An 18644-nucleotide genomic window follows, 5' to 3' on the forward strand; every position below is an offset into this window, starting at 1 on the left:
TTTCCCTTTGGTAACTGTTTGTCCATTCTTAGGTTCTGTGAGTCTGCTGTTGTTTTGTTCCTTCAGTTTTTTCTTTGTTCTTATACTCCACAGATGAGTGAAATCATTTGATACTTGTCTTTCTCCGCCTGGCTTATTTCACAGAGCATAATACCCTCTAGCTCCATCCATGTTGTTGCAAATGGTAGGATTTGTTTTCCTCTTATGGCTGAATATTCCATTGTATATATGTACCACATCTTCTTTATCCATTCATCTACTGATGGACACTTAGGTTGCTTCCATTTCTTGGCTATTGTAAATAGTGTGGCGATAAACATAGGGGTGCATATGCCTTTTTCAAACTGGGCTGCTGCATTCTTAGGGTAACTTCCTAGGAGTGGAATTCCTGGGTCAACTGGTATTTCTATTTTGAGTTTTTTGAGGAACCTCCATATTGCTTTCCACATGGCTGAACTAATTTACACTCCCACCAGCAGTGTAGGAGGGTTCCCCTATCTCCACAACCTTGCCAACATTTGTTGTTGTCTGTCTTTTGGATGGTGGTGATCCTTACTGGTGTGAGGTGATAGCTCATTGTGGTTTTAATTTGCATTTCTCTGATGATTAGTGATGTGAAGCATCTTTTCATGTGTCTGTTGACCATCGGAATTTCTTCTTTGGAGAAGGGTCTATTCAGCTCCTCTGCCCATTTTTTAATTGGCTTATTTGCTTTTTGTTTGTTGTGGTGTGTGAGCTCTTTATATATTTTGGAAAAAACCTCCCAATTTTTGAGGATAATGATGAACCCAATAAGTAGAATAGATTTCAAATAAAAGGATTTAGAAAACTAGTTTTATATTAGTAGTAGTTCATAGGACTTTTGACTATTTTTCTTCCTTTCCTGCCCAGAGGTGGGAGATCAAGGAGCGGCAGACACCGGGAAACTTTTCACTTGATACTTAAGAATGGTAGCTGATGCTAATCATCCTTGAAGTGGCTAACAGGTGCCCAGACACATTTTTATGAGCTAAAAAGTACAGCATTTAGTCAAGAATAAGAGTGAAGCATAGATCTCCTACGCTGCAGTGGTGAGAATTGGGTTCTGTGAAATTGATGAAGTTAGAAGCACACACAGAGCATGTAAAGAAAGTAAAGAGCACCTCTGCCTCACCCAGAGGCCAGGATGGCCTGAAGAAGCAGGCTGGAAGTCGGAGACAGAGACAGAGACAGAGAGAGACACTCCTCATAGATACCCAGTCAGGCAGTCAGGGTTTGATTCTAGACATGTGGGCCTTTGAGAAGCCGCTGTAGTGCATCCAGTCCCTCGCATCCAGGGAGAGGCCTCTGAAGGGGAATCCTGGCCTCCACTCAGGTGACATTCCTGGCTCCCAAGGGAGACGGGGGATCCACTGAGGGAGACGCAGGGGAACCTGTCACTTGAGACTTTGAGATCGGCAGCCAGGCTAGTCCCATTTAAGTGGTTGACGAGCGCCCGATGCTGGGTGCCACAGACGGCTTCCTTCTATGAGGACAGTGAGAGAAAAGGCAGGCTTGGATGCCGATACTCACCTCCGAAGTTATCCTGGACGAACCCCCAAAAATGATGTCAGGGTTCTTGTTCACGGAGCTGAAGAAATAACTTCGCGAACAGTCAAGGTAGGAGAGCATGGCAGAGGCTTTTATTTAGAGACAGGACTTTAATATCATCTCATTTATTAGTTTACTTAGGTACTGTTTGTTTCTTCCTAATAGAATCTTCTTTCCATGAGAAGATGGCTCTTTTATATCATTTAACTACTATGTCCCCAGCACTTTGAATGTTGCATGACACATGGTAGAAGTGAAGTAAATACTGAATGGGTCAATGCACACTATTGCTTGCATTTACAAAGAGGTCTGAGCTTCAGTTTCCATGTGCAGTTTGGGGATCCTAATACCTGGCTTATACGGTGTGTGTGGAAATCGCAGATTGCAGTGTGTGTGCCTTACTCAGCTTAGTGTCTGGCATGCAGGCAGTGCTCAATGCACAGTCACAGTTGTTACCAACCCAGTGGCCTTGGCATGACTTGAATGAGTGAGTCACTGACCATCTCTGAGCTGATGCCCTGGTGGTACTTCCAGGTGAAGCCCATGTTGAATTGCCCGAGAGAGCAGTGGCTTGGTGGCAAAACAAGGCTTGTGGTAAGGAGCATGTGCTCTTGTAACTCTGAATTTGAATCTCTTCAAATTGTATTCTCTGTCTGGTGCATCATAATATGTCGCTGTTGATTGGAGTCCTGGGCCTCTTGTGGAGCCTCAGATGGGCTCAGACAGTGGTTTGCTTGGTGTTTTGAAGTGACCTTGCCCTAGGCCCTCTTAAATGGAAGTTTGGTGTATGCCGTTCTGTGGTATGATTAATGACCCATGATCATTCAGATGGCCAGAATATATTTCTCAGCTATATTTGGTCTTCATCCACAGTTCTTGAAAATGGTTCAGAGCTATAAAGGTGAAGTGGGTTTCTGGTTATTAATGAAGGTAACTTGTCACCCCACCTAAGGGCTTTGGGAAAGCACCAGAGGTGGGGGGCTGGTTGCCAGGAGGACCAACCATGAGATTAGAGGGTTGGAACTCTCAGGCCCACCCCGGGACCTGCAGGGCGAGGAGAGTCAGCCAGTGGCCAATGACTTAGTCAGTCACGCTTATGTAATGAAGCCTTCATAAAAACACAGGAGGACAGCTTTTGGTTCTTTTCCTGAGAGCTTCCCCGCTTGGGGAACCAGAACCCTTCTGAGCTGGGCCGCAAGCTCCATGAGGATGAAGCTCCTTTGTTTGCAACCTCACCCTGTGTATTCTCTTTTTCTGGCTGTTGGTTTGTCTCCTTTATCACATCCTTCAGTAAACTGGTAAATGTGAGTGTTTCCATATCATCTGTGAGCCACTCTAGCAAATTACTCAAACCCAAGGAGGAGGTCGTTGGAACCTGCATTGGTAGCAGCCTGGGGCTTGGGACTGGTGTCTGAAGTGGGGCATGGCTTGCAGGCTTTGTGGGACTGAGCCTTCAGCCTGTGGAACCTGATACTGTCTCCGGGTAGATAGTGTCAGAGTTGAGTTGAAGTCTCAGACACCCACCCTGGCTGGTGTCTGAGAATTGCTTGGTAGTGAGGTGTGTGTATGGGAACACCTCCCTCTTGCCTGCCTGCCCCTCATGTTAATATTGGGTCCAGGAACCCTAAAACACATGTTATCAGTTGGAAATGCTTTTGGCTGTAAATAACAGCCCAATATACAGTGGTTTGAACAAATGGGACTTTTTTGTTGTGTGAAAGGTAGGAGATTTCTAGCTTTGGCTCAGCAGCGAAATGACAGCAGGGCTGGTGTCTTTGATTCTCTTGGCCGGGACCTCCAGGCCTGTTGCTTGCTGGAACAAGATGCTGCCTCCACTCCACCCAGTGTGTTTATGATTAAGGCATGAAGGATGGAAGAGGAATGAACACGGTAACATCTGTTCTTTTATCAGGCTGGTATAATTTTCCTGGAACCCTCCCAGTTTCATTAAGTACTTCTGCTTACTTCTCATTAGCCAGAACTCCTTAAGGTCAGTCTGAGCAGAGAGGCTGAGAAGAGGAGTAATTGGGGCTTTCAGCTTGTGTTGGGGAAGGTGGCGTGGGCAAACATGCTGGAGATGATGCTGACGTCAGCCAGGCTGCCGGCCGTACTAGGAAGCCTGCGTTTTAAGTCAGCCTATTGGTTCTCTTCTGGGGGCAGTTGTGTCTCCTAGAGGACATTTGGCAGTATCTGGAGACATTTCTATTCCCACAACTAGAGGATGTGCACGTGTGCTGATGGCAAATAGTGGTTAGAGGCCAGGGAGGCTGCTCCACTTCCTGCACTTCACAGGGGCCTCTACCTCAGAAAATTATCTGGCTGGAATGTCAGTAGCACCAAGGTTGCGAAACTCTGAGTTAGACCATTTCAGGCACATTCGAGTCTGGGGAAGAGTCAGCTGCTTTCCTGTGTAGCGGTAACAGGCTCAGATTCATCGTAATGACGTACATTATTGATAACCTGGTCTTGTCACTGGCTTTTTTTCCGAGGGAGGCTGTTGCTTTTTGGGGAGAGCAATATACTATGTGGCAGAAAGTCTTTACAGGAAGCTAATGTCAAACAGAGCTAATCAAGTCTTGTTGCATTTTAGGATCACAGAACAATGACGTGAAAAGACAATTTCTGCTGGAGCGACTGCTGGATGCAGTGAATCAGGTAAGAAGATGAAGTGCACATTTGGCTTTGAGGTCCAGCGATAGTGGCACATAGTTAATTTAGAAGTCACTTCTGTGCTTCTGTATACACACACTCACTCCCACTTTGGATCTGGGAGCAGTGAGGCTAATAGCTTTCCCCAGGAAATGATATGGCAGGGAAGGCAATTGGAAGTAGGGACAGAGGAACCTCTGTGTCCTGACTTTCTAAAGTCCTTTGGAGGATCCTGTCTGCAGTGACATTCCTTTGAGAAGGGCACTGAAGAGGGCTTTAAAGTTTTATTTCCAAGCAGTTGTGTTTTAGCGCAACTCTTACAGGTGCTGAGGTTGTGGTTAGAGTTAAGGCCCCTTGAGCGTGAGAAGAGGGACGAGGAGGAGTGAGGCCATGGCCAGGATCATATGGCTCCTCCAGCGTGGGGTCTGCTCTGATTGGCTGAAGCTTTTTGTGAAGCCTGGCTTTTCGTGGGCATGGAAGTGAGCTTTGACACAAGGCTGGCATCAGTTTTCTTGCCTGAATGTACCAGACATGCATCGCTTCTTTTTAGAACCTGGTAGCTATTTATTTAAGATTCACAATTATGCCCCACTTGGGGCAGTGTTCCCGAAGCATTTGACCCATAGAACTTTGTATTCTATATAAAACACTCTGTTTTATATATAAACACTCTGTTTACTATATAAAAATTACCCACCCAAAACACATTGATATGAAGATCAGGCTACTGATGGGATACCAATGAGAAGATGGTTCTCTCCTAAGAATTATTTATTCATTTCCACAACTAAAAATCTCAAGAAAACATTTTGTGCACTCGCCATCTGAACTCATGAGAATCATTAATTGTGTAATCCCTCTGGCACATATAAATAAATAGACCTGTAATGTTGTGCTTATACAAACATGCATTGTTTATTGCACATTCGTCATATCCTAGGCTCTGCTAAGGGCTGTACAGTTAATCCTTCCAGCCACCCTCTGAGATAGTTTCTGCAGTTATTTGCATCTTACAGATGAAGAAGCTGAAGCTCAGGAAGGTCCAATGACTTGCTCAAAGTGTTATAGTTAATAAGCAGCAGAACTGCCATGCAACCTTGGAAATTCTTGGTTGCTCACATTTTTGGAAGGGGCAACTCACAACTGTATGCATGTACCCACCAATATAAGGAGAGAAATACTTGAACAGAGGTGTGTGTTAAGTATTGAAGCGAGCCCAGAGAATTTAGCATCTGCCTAAGCCTTGAGTTGTCCTGGTGTGCCAGAAGGACACAGGCTTAGATATAGCTGGGGTTGAATGCCACCTTCATCTCTTCACCACTGTGTGTGCTGGGGCAGCCCAGTTAGCCTCTCTGAGCATCTCTCTTCCCTGAAACCAGGTCAGTGATCTCCATAGGGCTGTTAAGGGAATTGCATTTGCTAAAGTATGAAAAGGGCCTGGCTGGTACCTGGTTCACAGTGTATATGGAGATCACATTAGTAGTTTCTTTTCTCCAGAGATGGAAAATCTAAGAAGAAGCTGAATAGGCAAGTTGAACCACTTTAAGTGTAGCAGTTAAACATAAATAAATAAAAGTAAATAGTCCAGAGCTACTATTGTTATTACTTTGGTTGAATTAGGATTGTGAAAGTGTTGTATATATGCCTTAAAAAAAAATCAGCTTTGAGATATAATTTGCATATAAGAAAATAATAATAAGTTCTGGAATCTTGCAAGCCTGCTACTCCCAGTGGAGATTCTATACCTTTATCAGGGAGTAGTGGATAGGGGCAGTGGTTGCACAACATTGTGAATTGGATTGTGTAACTAAAAATGGTAAAAATGGTAAATTTTATGTTATCTTTATTTTGTCACAATTTTAAAAAAGAATAGTTTGCTTTTGTTTGTACCCATCCTGGGCAAATTGTGCCCCACTACCAGATGACTTGTTTGAAGTTTGATTGATGCTGTCATAATTTTATAGCCAGTCATAACAACTTTGGGGCCTTGTCAAGAGGGACCCATCATCACAGATTTCAAAGATTTAATTATTGCCTATTAGGAGCAGTGTTCTAGACAGTCAGCTGCTGACAGGTAGAGGACGCTTCCTGCAGATTATTCCTAGATAATCTGTAGAAGGCTGTGTGGTTTTGTTTTCCTCTTAGAATTTTCCCACAAGGCTCCCTTCCATGCAAGTGGGAAATAAAGGCTTCCTTTAAGTGGCAGCTGGAAGACTGGGGTGTTCACTGTCTTACATCCTGGGCTGACACCCAGGGCATGGGGAGCCTTCACTCAGCACCAAGAGTTTCTGGCCCTTTGTCCTCTGTGACCCTGAGGGCCTTGTGACATTTGAGTGTCCCATCCCAGCAGCTGATCTCAGTGGCTTCTTTTTCCATGCAGTGCCAGATGCGCTTTGGAGGGAGAAAGGAGATTGCCTTGGATTCCAACAGCAGGTAATATGTTACTTCTAAAACCATTTAGTGTTAAGACCAAAAAGGTAGCCAGAGAAGAACAGCTTCTATAACTGCCTCCTTAGCTAAGTGGTGCAGTGAGTAAATCTGGGTGATGTGCAGACCACCCATGAAGTGACTATTGTTGGCAGCATTTCCAGCTTCCCCTAATTCTCTGTCTAGTAATATTAGTCTGAGGAAATTACTTGAAATATCTTTCTGCCTTAAGTTATTTTCAGGGTAATTCGTAATGATGAATACTCAGAAATGTATATGCCCAACGATTGGGAAATGGTTAGAAAATGGAGTGCATCAGTAGAATGGAAAGTTATATAGGTATTAAATTGATGCCCATGCAGAATTTGTTTGAAGCAGGAAAATGCATCTGTAGTAAAAGTCCTAAAAATTGCTCTTGACCTTCATGACCCAGGAAAGGCCAACATAATTGCATAAGCTTATAATTTTGACTGGGAGGAGATGCAGATGTTCTGGCAAAGGTAGGAGATACACAGGCAGTTGCTGGGAATGCTTTGTGAAGTCATTTGAGCTGATGTCTCTCTCCGTCTGGCTTATTTCACTGAGCATAATACCCTCCAGCTCCATCCATGTTGTTGCAAATGGTAGGATTTGTCTTCTTATGGCTGAATAATATTCCATTGTGTATATGTACCACATCTTCTTTATACATTCATCTACGGATGGACACTTAGGTTGCTTCCATTTCTTGGCTATTGTGAATAGTGCTGCAATAAACATAGGGGTGCATCTATCTTTTTCAAACTGGGCTGCTGCACTCTTAGGGTAAGTTCCTAGAAGTGAAATTCCTGGGTTGAATGGTATTTCTATTTTAAGCATTTTGAAGGACCTCCATACTGCTTTCCACCATGGAGACCTGGGTATTTTATGCCCTCTTTGATTAATTGGCTGACCACAGGCCTGATTTTCTTAGCGTTTGTTAGTGATTCAAACAGCAGCTCCTGTGACCCAGGGGATTTGTTAGGCCCTTTGTGTTCGTTATTCTGTTTTTGATTCCTGAAATGAGTAGTGAATGAGAGTTCCCTCATTTTACAGATGAAGAGAAGGCTAAAAAAAGGCAATAACTTCCTCAATGTTCCAGGGCTAATATGTGGCAGAGCTGGGATTTCTACTCAGGTCTACATGGTTGTGATGCAGAATCTCCTACTCCTATTCATAATGGCATATTATTTCCAGAAAGATGGTTCCCTGAAAGATCTTGATCTCCCAATTTGAATTAATGAGTAAATTATGCAGCAAATATCAAGTAAGTTATGATCACTCAGAGCAGAGGTCATCAAACTATGTCCTGCTACCATTTTTCTAATGAAATTTTATTGGAACACAGCCACAAGCATTCATCTACTTACTGTCTGTGCTGCTTTTAGGCAGAATTGTGACTGAGAAGATCTGGTCCATAAAGTAAAAAATGATTATTTACTTCATTTTATTTATTCTTTGGCTCTTAATGAAAAAGATTGCCATCCCCTGTCTTAGAGAACAAAGGATAGGGGATCCCACTTAATCATAGTGTCCCACCATATTCAGTTGTCTGTTGTCTATATGCTCCACTAGATGGAAAGCTTTGGGAATGCAGGGCACTGTGTCTGATTTGCTTCCTCTTGATGTCCAGCCCCTAGCATAGTAACTGGAAATAGCTAAGTTCTCCAATAAAAGTCTGTTCAGTGAATACATTTTGTTTGGAAGGAAGGGCATTATTCAATGTGCACAGGACTGTATTTCTTTTTTATTTATTTATTTTATTTTTTATTAAGGTATTATGGATACACACTCTTATGAAGGTTTCACATGAAAAAACAATGTGGTTACTACATTTACCCATATTATCAAGTCCCCACCGTTACCCCAATGCAGTCACTGTCCATCAGTGCAGCAAGTTGCCACAGATCCACTATGTGCCTTCTCTGTGCTGCACTGTTTTGCCCATGATCCCCAACACCATGTGTACTAAACATAATACTCCTGAATCCCCTTCTCCCTCTCTCCCCACCTGCCCTCCCACACTCCTCCCCTTTGGTAACCACTAGTTCATTCTTGGAGTCGAGTCTTTGAGTCTGCTGCCATTTTGTTCCTTCAGTTTTGCTTCATTGTTATACTCCACAAATGAGGGAAATCATTTGGCACTTGTCTTTCTCTGCTTGGCTTATTTCACGGACCATAATATCCTCCAGCTCCATCCATGTTGTTGCAAATGGTAGGATTTGTTTCTTTCTTATGGTTGAATAGTGTTCCATTGTGTATATGTACTACATCTTCTTTATCCGTTCATCTAGTGATGGACACTTAAGTTGCTTCCATATCTTGGTTATTGTAAAAAGTGCTGCAATAAACATAGGGGTGCATAAGGCTTTTTGAATCTGAGAAGTTATATTCTTTTGGTAAATTCCAAGGAGAGGGATTCCCAGGTCAAATGGAATTTCTATTTTGAGTTTTTTGAGGAGCCTCCATATTGCTTTCCACAATGGTTGAACTAGCTTACATTCCACCACAGTGAAGGAGGGTTCCCCTTTCTCCACATCCTCGCCAGCATTTGTTGTTTTTAGTAGTCTTTTTGATGCTGGCCATCCTTACTGGTGTGAGGTGATATCTCACTGTGGTTTTAATTTGCATTTCCCTGATGATTAGTGATGTGGAGCATCTTTTCATGTGTCTGTTGGCCATCTGAATTTCTTCTTTGGAGAACTGTCTCTTCATATCCTCTGCCCATTTTTTAATTGGGTTATTTGCTTTTTGGGTGTTGAGGTGTGTGAGTTCTTTATATATTTTGGATGTTAACCCCTTGTCAGATGTCATTTACAAATATATTCTCCCATACTGTAGGATGCCTTTTTGTTCTGTTGATGATCACAGGACTGTATTTCCTGATTCCTGAGGTGTCTTATTACCAGCATTACTTGAGCATGCTACAGAGGAAGTGATTCATTCTTGAGGAAAAGTGCAAAGGTTAATTTTTTTTTATTGAAATATCGCTAATATACAATCTTATGTTGGTTTCAAATGCACAACACAGTGGTTCAGCCATTATCCATATTATTAAATACTTACTTCCTCTAGTGCGGTTACATATCTAAACGTAGAAATATGTTGCAGAAGCAAACATTAATTTTAAAATTAATTAAAAGTGAATTGAAAGTGGCTGAGAGCTGTGCCTAGGTTTGGCTTGGAATTGGTGCATTTTGTAGCCATTGGAAGCCCTAATAGTCAATATAGGTTGTAGTGTGGAAAAATGAGTCATTTTGCATTTGCTGGAGAGAGAAGGAAGACTAATAAAGCTACTGGCTGTCTTAGTCTCTCTGGGCGTCTACAGCAAAATACCAGACTGAGAAGCTGGTTTCCACACCGGCTGTTTCATTTTGCATTCCTACCAGCAGTGCAGAAGAGCTCCAATTTCTCCACATCCTTGCCAACATGTGTTAATATTATTATTATTTTGGATAATAACCATTCAAATGGGTGTGAAGTGGTTTTGATCGATTCTTTCTTGCAGTTGCAGATTTCTCTCAAAAAGTAATTCAAGAGCACCCCACCCAGGTCAGCTGGACTGTGCCCTCTCATCAGTGTCCCCCCTGTAGTTCTGAGTCTGTCTTTCAGCAAACAGACATGTCACACTCACTACCTGTTTTGTTTCCTTGACTGTCTCTCTCTCTATGGCCAAGGACTGCGTCCATTCTCACATGTCCCTGTAGCTTCACTGTATTGAAAGATGCCTTGCCACCAAAAGTCTAAATTAAAAATGATGACTCGAGGACCCAGACTTCAGGAGGTGCTGCTGGTTTTCCCAGGAAGCCAAACCCCACCGTCTGCTGTCTGTACAGCTTCACAGTCAGTTGAAAGCAGGTGTTCTTAATATATACACCTCCAACTGAAATTAGAGAAACCAACCTCCATGATCCTCGGTGGGGCTATTTGAAAATGGTTGATTGCATTTAACTCAAAGCAGAATTTATATTTGGTTCATTGAGTCACTTTGGGTACAACTTCATTTCTGTAGAAAATTAATTTTGGAGGAAGCTGCATGTGACAGGAGAACCCTGGGCCCATCCTTTTGTTTGTGAGGGGAAGTTCACTTCCTCACCCATCTCTGTAGGGTTTCAGTTCTGCCTTTGTAGTTCTCTGTTGTATTCATGAACTTGCAAATCAGCTAGTTCTGGTGAGAGAGATCTTGGAAGGTATGTTTGTGGAAAGTGCAAAGAAAATGCTGGGTTCTGTCGGGGCTGGTGATATAAACATTTAACAGCTGGTAGGCCACTGCTTGCCTTAGGGAGGGAGCCAGCAGCCAGAGTGCCAGCCCCTTGGGCAGGCTGTTAAGCTGTGAGTCACTAGATTCTGGGGACATCTGCAGGGTTCTGGGGAGGGTTCTGGACAGCTGGAGTGGCTGTGGGCTGGGGCCAGAGGCTTTTTAGTAAGGAGCACAGAACTGTCCCAGCATGTTAGGGTCTGGATGCCTCTAACATGGATGAACCTTAAAAACGTTATACTAAGTGAAAGTAGCCAGATACAAAAGGTCACCTACTGTGTGATTCCCTTCATGAAGTGCCCAGAATAGATCCTGGAGAAAGTAGACTAGAGGTTACTAGGGGCTTGGGGAGGGGAGAATGGGGGCATTTTTGTTAATGACTATGGATGATGGAAAAGCTCTGGAGGTGGATGTGGTGACAGTTGCCCAACATTGGGAATGTACTTCGTGTACATTGTACTGTGTACACTTAAATATGGTTAAAGTGGTAAATTTATTTTATTTTTTTTATTTTGATATACATGAAGGACATTATGTTTACTAGGCTCCCCCCTTCACCAAGTCCCCCGCACATCCCCATTCACAGTTACTGTCCATCAACATAGTAAGATGCTGTAAAATCACTACTTGTCTTCTCTGTTGCACAGCCCTCCCCGTGCCCGCCCCCCACACTATACATGCTAATCGTAATGCCCCCTTTCTTTTTTTCCCACCCTTATCCCTCCCCACCCATCCTCCCCAGTCCCTTTCCCTTTGGTAACTGTTAGTCCATTCTTGGGTTCTGTGCTTCTGCTGCTGTTTTGTTCTAAAGTGGTAAATTTTATTATGTGTGTTTTACCACAATTTAAAAGAGAGAGAAAAAAAGTGTACATACTTTGTACAAGTCTTCGTGGTGTATGGTTCATATTTACACCCGAGTTCTGTGTTCCTGTCCAGGAGGCAGTCTTGTTGCTGGTTGGGGGATGGCACAGTTCCCAGCTACAGCGCCTGTTGGAAACTGCTTTGCTAAGCCGTTCATGCCCTATAGTCAGGCTTGTCCAGATTGGAATGCAGCTGGGATTTGGGAGTGACTGTGCCCACCCAGGTCTCAGGCTGGAATATGGAAGCATCTGGTTTTCTGTCTGCTCCTGGAATGGCTGGTACCATGTCGGGCTGATTCTGTTCATTTCCGACTTCAAGGCACTCCCCTTTTCTTCTTTGGCTTAGTAGAATCCTGATTTTGCTTGGGGTTGTGGGATGCTCTTCTCGAGGTACTGGATCATGAGTGGTTCAACTAGTCTTGACATTCTTTCTCTGCTCCCTGTGGTTTTTCAGGATTACTTAGCCTTGTGGAGAAAAGGGGTGATAATGCTGGCTTTATCTTGTCCTCTTTCTTTCTGCTCCAACTGTGAATGTGATGCCAGAGTGGGTGATGGTTCTCTGAGACAGTGAGGTGCAGGTCAGGGGATTGGGGTTCTGCCCATGACAGAGCATTTGAAACAGCTTTCTACTTCCAGACTAAGTAGATGAGAAGAATAAACCTTCTTTGTTTTTTAGGAGTGTAGCTCCTTGTATTTGGGTTTTCTGTTTCTTGTTGAGCAGAGCTTTTTTCGTTTATTCTTCAGGGATGCATCTGCCTCTTCAGTGCATGCAGGCATTGCCCAGTGCCTGGCATGTTATCGGTCCTCTATAAATGCTTGTGAATGATTGAAAAACACACCCTATCTTACTGCATTAGGGTTCTTCTGGTTGCAAGTGACAGCAAGCCATTTAGACTTCAGCAAAAAGGGGCACATGTTGACTCAAGTAAGAAAACTAGGGGTTGAGTTGGATCGAGGGGCTCAGCATCCTCCACATCTCTCTCAGTCCCCCTTCTGTCTGGGTTGGCATCTTTCCCAGGTAGGCTCACTCTATATGATTATGATTATTAGAGCTCCTATTTCTAAAATAGTGGTCAGAAAACTTTTTCCTTAAGGATCAGATAGGATTTTAGGCTTTGTGGGGTAGGATCTCCGTAGTAACTTCCCAGCTCTACCTTCTTAACAGAGAAGCAGCCAAAGACAGTATGTAAACAGATGGCTGTGACTGTGTTCCAAAAAAACTTTACTAACAAAACAGGTGGTGGGCCAAAAGTGGCCCTCTGTTCATTGCTTGCTGACTTCCATTCTTGAAGGAGACAAGGCCTGTGTCCTAGTGGTTCAGGTAGAGGTTGCACAGAAGACCAAGTAGTCCTGGGCTGGGACTAAGATGAGGCCAGTGAGATACTCACTTTAGCCTCAAAATTGATGGGAGCACCAAAAACTCAGCTATCAAGATGAATAATATTTTCATGCAGTATTAAAAAAATCAAAACTAATACAGAAAAATCATGATGCACAAAATATCAAACAAGGGCCAGGATGAGGGTGGGTATGAGGGAGGCCAGGCATGGCGCACACCCTGCTGTGGCCAGGTCATTGCCCAGCCTGAGTTGCCTGCCTGCCCACCCCCGTGGGAAGGAGAGATTGATAGTGCTGAAGGCAATTTCCCAAGGAGCATGGTTCCTCTTTGGTTCCTGAAGACCGGCAGGATGCTGCTTGCCTACTGGGGTCCTTGGCACTAAGCACTTTCCATGTAAGCTCTATTTTCCTGTTTTTCCCTTTATACCAGGCAGCATTTTACAGATGAGGAAAATGAAGGGCAAAATTAGTTGCCCAAGGTCACACAATGCCTGAACTGATCTTTGAGCCAGAGTTTTTGTCCTTTTTGGCTTCCAAAGTATGAATTCTTGCATTATTGACATCGATTAAAGTTGAGCCTGTTAGGAACCTTACCAAAGGCCCTGTGCTGTCTATCGGTCACCCTCTATTAACAAGTGCCCCCAGATAGCTCGCTTCAACACTCCCTTCCTGGCTCTTGTTCTTGTTGGCAGATGGCTTTCAGGAGTCCAGAGAAGAAGAAGCCCTTGCCCACTTTTGGAATTAGCCTCTTGTTTCAAAGCAGTGAGAGACTGGTATATATTTCCAAATTAAAGTATGGACACTGCAAGTGTTAAGTGGCAGGTGAGCTGCACTTTAAATAGGCCACATTAATTCTGGCAGTGGAAGTGGAGCCCTACTGGGATAATCCTTATCATCAGCAGCATCGCTCTGGCAAGCTTTAGAAGGATTCTGTAGCAGTAAGCAATTTGCAAAATTGAAAGGTGAAAACACACCGTTCATGTTTCATGTGTATTCAAGATCAGAGGGAGGTAACTGCAGTCCTCAGGAAAGGCAGGATGCAGGTGGGAGTCATTTGATTTGAGTTGTGACGGAGTTACAGATGGATTTACACACTGGTTGATGTGTTTCAGAACAAGTTAACTGAATAACCCAGGTCCCCCGCCCTGGTTTCTGAGAGAGGCTTCCAGTGGAACCAAGGCAGTAACACTCTTGTATGGTGTGTGCTGACCTTATGGGTTTGGGGAGGGGATTAGTGTGTCATTTGGGGACTGACAGAGATGGCAGTCCTGTGTGAACTGCCCTGTTGGTGGTGTTTCCAGTCCCTCTTGAGGTGTTTATTTGAAATGATCCTAGAGGTTGAGTTGACCCACAGGTGTGTATGCTCATATGCGTATACATTTAGATGCTGTTAACAGAAATGGGAAATGAGGAAATGACACAAATGCTCTCGTATAAGAAAGTAATTATTAAACATGTGGTGGTTGGTCATCATGGGCTGGGCCTTGTGCTCAGTACTTTACCTCCTGTTCTCCATGGACCCCCAAACCCAGGTGTTTCTTTACTTGGGGGCTTATTTTAAGGAGGAGGAATTGAAGCTTAGCATGGTTGAGTGGCCTGCCCAGGGTCATTCCTTGCCTGACCTCCCCCACCTGTTATCCTGTCTGCTAGATGGGATGCTTGTTAGGCACGGGTCCTTCTTGTCCCTCCTTGGCAGCCCACACCCTTGCCCAGCTCATGGCTCCTAGGAAGAATGCAGTCTCTGCTGATGTAACCGAACTGAAATACCAGCATGAGCTTTTGTGGAGCTGGTGTTTGGTCTGAGGAGATGTGTGTATTTGCCCCCTTCTGGAAGGGAGACCAAAGATCTTGTCGTATTTTCAGAGGGGCCTATGAGCCTGTTTAGCTCCTGGATTAGAATCCCCATCTGGCAGCAGAGACTCAGCATATTCTCTCTGGGGGTAGTAAGCAGTTGTGAACACGATACTTTCAAAGGAAGCAGAGCCTTCCTTCCCTTGTGTGTGAGAAGGCAGCGTGAGGGAGCGGTTTGCAGTCAGCTGTCTCCAGCCTCCTCTTCTGCTGGGCCACTTGCTGACTGTGCATCACTGCACAAGTCACCTCACTTGTCTAGGCCTCGGACTTTGCCTCTGAGATGGAGACAGCCTTGGGGGTTGTGAGAACTGGGGTCAGGTACAAAGTGTTCAGTGCAATGGTTGGTATGTAGTAAATGCTCAATAAATATAGTGGCTGTTGCTTTTGGTGTTATTATTATGAAAAATAACATGAAAAATAGCATGAAAAAGTGTTGATGAGCCAATGTTAAGTAAAGAAAATTGATCACAAAATTAGATATGCACAAGAATTATGACTAAGAAATGTGTGTGAATCAACAGGTGGGATGTGAGAAGATACAATGACTGTTTTGTGGATAAAGACAAACTTACTTAGCTTTCCCTAAAGCCTTAAGTCTGTTCCTATTCTCCAATCTATGGCAGTCTCTCCTGGGGAGCTAGGAATGAGAACAATTAGTTATATACAGATGTTCAAAGCAGTATATAGTGAAAACTGGCAATATATCATGTTCCCAGCAGTAGAGAAATAAATTATATTTAACTGGAAAACCATCAAAAATCATGTTTTCAAAGGTCTTTGAATATTACAGGAAAAATGTTTATGATCTAGATAAGAAATAAACCAGGATACAAAACTATATATATGTATGAGTATATATATATATGTACATCACACACACACACACTCGCTGTGATGGCATATGAAATTCTGATGACTGCTCTAACAAACCACACGCTTCGAGGCCTAAAGCCACATGAACTAATTTTCTTACAGTTAGGGAGGGCTGAAGTCCGCAGTCAGTCACGCTAGGCTAAACTTACAACAATGATGGCAGGGCTGCTTCTTTCTGGAAGCCCTAGAGCAGAATCTCTTCTTGCCTCTTCTGACTTCTGGTGGCTTCTGGGATTCCTTGGCTGTGGCCCCATCATCCCACTCTTGGCTTCCTCGGCCATGTTGCCTTGTCCTCTTATACCTCAGATCCCCCTCTGCCTCCCTCTTTCAAAGACTGGAGATTACAGTGGGTCCACAGAGACTACCCAGGATAACCCCCCCTTCTCAAGACCCTTAATTTAATCACCTCCACAAAGTCTCTTTTGCTATGTAAGTTAACATTCACAGGTTCCAGGGATTAGGATGTGATTATATTTGGGGGCCATGATTCAGCCTATTGCAGATGTCAGTTTTGTATAAAACAGAAAAGTACAGGAGAAAAGAGTGGAAGGAATACTTGACAATGTATTTTCATTTTCTAGGGACAGTGGTCATCACTAGATGGTAGATTGGGGGTCATTGTTATGTTTGGCATACTCTCTGGTGTCTTCCTTTTCTGTATTAAGGAAGTAACTCTTAAAATCCTCAAAACTAAAAAAAAAAAAAAATCCTCAAAACTGCCCAGAGACCATTACCCCAGTGCATTGCCCATCCCTGGTGGTGAGCCACGGCCTGTCCACTCTCTGTGCAGAGCCGGTGTTCTGGTTCTACGTGAAGGAGGTCCTCAACAAGCACGAGTTGCAGCGCTTCTGCTCCCTGCACCACATCACCTCCCACGTGGGCCGTGGCTGGGCCTGGCTGCACTGCGCCCTCAACGAACACTCGGTGGAGCGCTACCTGCACATGCTCCTGGCCGATCGCGGCAGGCTCAGGTACCCGATGCGGGGCTGGGAGGGCGTGTAGCCAAAGGGTTAGAGTCATGCAACCTGCAGTCATCCTGCCTAGGTTTGCATCCTAGTCCCTCCCTGTGGGGCAAGTAGGTTCCCCTTCAAGAGCCCCAGTCGTTCAGCTGTGCTATGAGGCATTTGGTGGGAGAGTAACTAGAACTGCCTGTAAAGGGTTCAGCATGGCTCCCGTGTGTAGCGAGCGCGCTTGATGCTGTTACTGGTAAAGCCACAGGTGTGCAGAAGCTGGCTGTCTTAGGACGCAGTGAGCTTTTAGTTTGGGCTTCTTTCAGATTCAGAGCTTCTTTCTCTTTAGATGTGGGGTATTTAGGACTCAGTTTCATATTTGGTCTTTCCATGTGTGCTGGGTTCTTTACAACTTTTGGATTTTTGAAGTTACTCCATCCCAAACTGACTGAAAAAAATATAGAAGTTATATGTTGGGGAGAGAAGTCATTTGTCATTTAAGAAGAATGAATTCTATTATGTTTTCTTTTTTTCTTGCTCATAAACAAAAAGTTCACTCTGTCACTTAGTATAGGGCAGGCCATGCTGCCATAACAAACATCACGAAACTCCCAGTGGCTGAGATAGCCACATGTATTTCCTCTCCCTGCTGCAAGTCTGTCATGGCTGCATAGGGGTTTCTCATCTCAGGACCCAGGCTGACTGCAGGCTCAGTTTCTGTAAATGCTTTCACAATTGCCAAGGCAGGAATAGGGGATGTGGTTGAACAAAGCACTGACTTTTTAAGCTTTTGCCTGCAGGGTTACTTCACTTTCACTCACATTTCATTGGCAGCAAGTCACATGGCAAAAGGCACGCTCAGCTTTGGGGAGTATGGCTGTCCCCAGTGATGTGGCTGAAGCACTGAATATGCATCAGCCATAGTGCGGCCGGCCACATTCCCGTCAGAAATGCCTGACTATTCTCCTTTTTCCTGTATTCATGATGCTTATGATATCTCTGTCTTTGTCCCTGTCTCTGTTATTTTCCTTCTGAGAATGGTGGACAAGACATGTCATTTTGTGTCACCAGAGGGACAGAAATCGATCCTGTCCTGGTCCCTTGACTAACTTCCACATCAGCAGTGCCCAGATCCTCAACTTTGAAGTTTCATATAATTAAGTAATCTGGTGCTTCATTAGTGCCATGGTGCATTCCTGTGATGTCATATCTTGCTGTGTGTTTCCTGCTCAAGTCTCCTCTTGTGTTTCTTCTGCTGCTTGTGGTCATCCAGTAATGATACCAGTCACTCATTAGGCATTCTGGAAAGGTACGCTAAATCTCTTACAAATACCCTTGAAGTTCTTCCGCGGATGTTGCCTGTGGCTCCTTGTCCAGTTGCATGCCCAGATTGTGCGTCTGAAATGGGACGGATGGGCGCCAGGATGACTGGCACTGGCTGTACTTGTGTGCTGCTTGGGGTCTGAGGCGGGAGGCTGTGAACGTCTGTGTGTAAGCATTAACCAGCTTTAGTTATGGAGAACATACTCACATTTCTTAACAATAAATTTTCGTGAAACTCTTCCCAGCAGATCGTTTGCAAGTAGTTCTAAGTTGCACACTCACTCTCAAGGCAGCCTTTAACTATGAACAATTGAAGTGGATTCAGCTGTTAGGATCACACTTGATCTTACCTGAATCACTAGCCACTTACCCAACTCAGTGTGGGAAAACCAGATTAATTGACATGCATGAAAACTGGCTCAGATTTTTAAAGAATCACAGTTTTGGAAATCAGAGGTATGGTTGCAAAGTGTAGTTTGGGCTTCCACTGATATTCTGCTGAGTGACTATTGAAAGTGATGCATCTCT

The 18644-nt window shown here is 44.0% G+C and overlaps 1 pseudogene; it reads left to right on the forward strand.

The window, feature by feature from the left end:
• Positions 1-6600: 6600 nt before the first annotated feature.
• The window catches only part of LOC140843994 (sorting nexin-29-like), a 42767-nt pseudogene continuing 30723 nt past the window's right edge, over positions 6601-18644 (forward strand).

Source organism: Manis javanica, chromosome 10, assembly GCF_040802235.1.
Source record: "Manis javanica isolate MJ-LG chromosome 10, MJ_LKY, whole genome shotgun sequence".
Lineage (NCBI taxonomy): Eukaryota > Metazoa > Chordata > Mammalia > Pholidota > Manidae > Manis > Manis javanica.